This window comes from Chrysochloris asiatica, unplaced genomic scaffold (assembly GCF_000296735.1).
Source record: "Chrysochloris asiatica unplaced genomic scaffold, ChrAsi1.0 scaffold00005, whole genome shotgun sequence".
Lineage (NCBI taxonomy): Eukaryota > Metazoa > Chordata > Mammalia > Afrosoricida > Chrysochloridae > Chrysochloris > Chrysochloris asiatica.
In genome coordinates, this window is record NW_006408523.1 from 1,173,429 (window position 1) to 1,175,540 (window position 2,112).

Sequence of the window (2,112 nt, forward strand, 5' to 3'; positions counted from 1 at the left end):
TTCGGGTGGGCATCTTTCTTAGAAGTAACAGGCGGTCGTCACTGACCAACCTTCCTGAATCTTCTGCAACATGTCAACAGTACTGTGCAGACATTACAGCACGGTGACGGCCATGTGGCCCCCAAACTGAGGCGCTGTTGCTTAATGCACTGGACGGCAAGGTTGGTTTGAAACTCAAAGTTGGTGGTTCAAGCTCACCAGCTGCTCCTCGGAAACCCTACACAGGGTCACTATGAGTCAGAACCAACTTGACGGCACTTAACAAAAACAACAATAATACAGACTAGCCTCCTGGACATGTAAATTTCCTTGACCAAGCTGATGGTCCAAATTAGACTCTAAGCTCACTCAAACCAAACCCACTCCCAACTAGAAGATTCGGACCCATAGCAACCCAGTTGGACACAGTAGAACTGTTCCTGTGACTTTCTAAGGCTGTAAATATTTATGGGAGCAGATTCTGAAGACATTAAAAGAAAAAAAAGAGTTCCCAAAAAAGAGATTAAAGTTGAGTGTTCCCTAAGAAATTGAAAAGAAATTCTGGTGATGCACTGATTAAGCCCTTGGCTGGTAACCTGACAGTTGGGTGGTTCAAACCCACCCAGACGCTCTACAGGAGGATGACCTAGTGATCTGCTTTCCTAAAGATGATTGCGTTACACTGTGTATAATACAATCAAGGTGGGTACCAAGGTATGGGCCAGGGTTGTATTATTCCACCATACTTATTCAGTCTGTATGCTGAGCAAAAATCCAAGAAGCTGGATTACATGAAGAAGAACATGGCATCAGAATTGGAGGAAGACTCATTAACAACCTGTGATATGCAAACGATGCTACTTTGCTTGCTGGAGGTCAAGAGGACTTAAAATACTTACTGATGAAGATCAAAGGCCACAGCCTTTGGTGTGGGTTGCATCTCAATGTAAAGAAAACAAAAATCCTCACTACTGGATCAGTAAACAATGTCCAGATAAATGGAGAAAAGATGGAAGTTGCCACAGACTTCATTTTGCTCATCAACACTCAAGGAGGCAGAAGTCAAGAAATCAAATGACGTACTGCTTTAGGCAAATTGTGTTGCACAAGACTTCTTTAAAATCTTAAAGAGCAAAGATGACAGTTTGAGGACTCAAGTGCGCATAACCCAAGCCATGGTATTTTCAATTTCCTCATATGCATGTGAAAGTTAGGCAGTGGATAAGGAAGACTGTATTAGAATTGATGCATTTGAATTATGGTTTTGGACTGCCAGAATAACAAATCTGTTTTGGAGGAGGTACAGCCAGAATGCTCCTTAGAAGCCAAGATGGCCAGACTTCATCTCACATACTTTGGATATATTATCAGGAGGGACCAGTCCACAGAGAAGGAAATCATGGTTGATAAAGTGGAGGGTCAGTGAAAAAGAGGAAGACCATCCGATGATATGGATTGGCACAATGACAGCAGTAATGGACGCAAGCGTGACAATGACTGTAAAGTTTGCGTAGGACCCTACAGTGTTTAAGATCGTTGAGTGGAACCAACTGTATGGCACCTAACAACAACAACATCGTCACGAAACAAAATGTGTATAAATTGTTGAATGGAAAACCAGTTTACTCTATAAGCTTTTACTCAAATCACACACAAACACAAATGTTTAAAAAAACCCAACATTGATGAAAATCCTACGGGAGTGTCATAGAATCGAATGGACAGCACCCAACAAGAAGTCGTGGAACGCATCTCAATACGGACTACAGATCCCATCATGCACCACTCTCACTACAGTGCCCCGGCGTGGGGTCGAACTCTGAAGGGGCGGTGCCAGTAGTGCTCGTACCTTGTGGGCATTGTAGTCTAGGACTTAAGCCTGCGTTCGGTCCAGCCCACGTGGTGTACAGCTCTCGCCTCCACGGTTCCCCGAGGAGCGGCAGGCGGGCGGTGGGAGGGCCCGAGGAAGCCCTAGCGTTCGCGACGTTTTTGCGACAACCCGGCCGTGTTCCGCGCCCCCTTTCCCCCCCCCCCTCAGGTCCCTGTGAGGAGGCACCGGCTGTTATGCGGCCGCTGCTTTTCGGTGTGAGTGTGAGTGAGTGTGCGTGAGTGTGCGTGCGTGTGAGGCGCGTG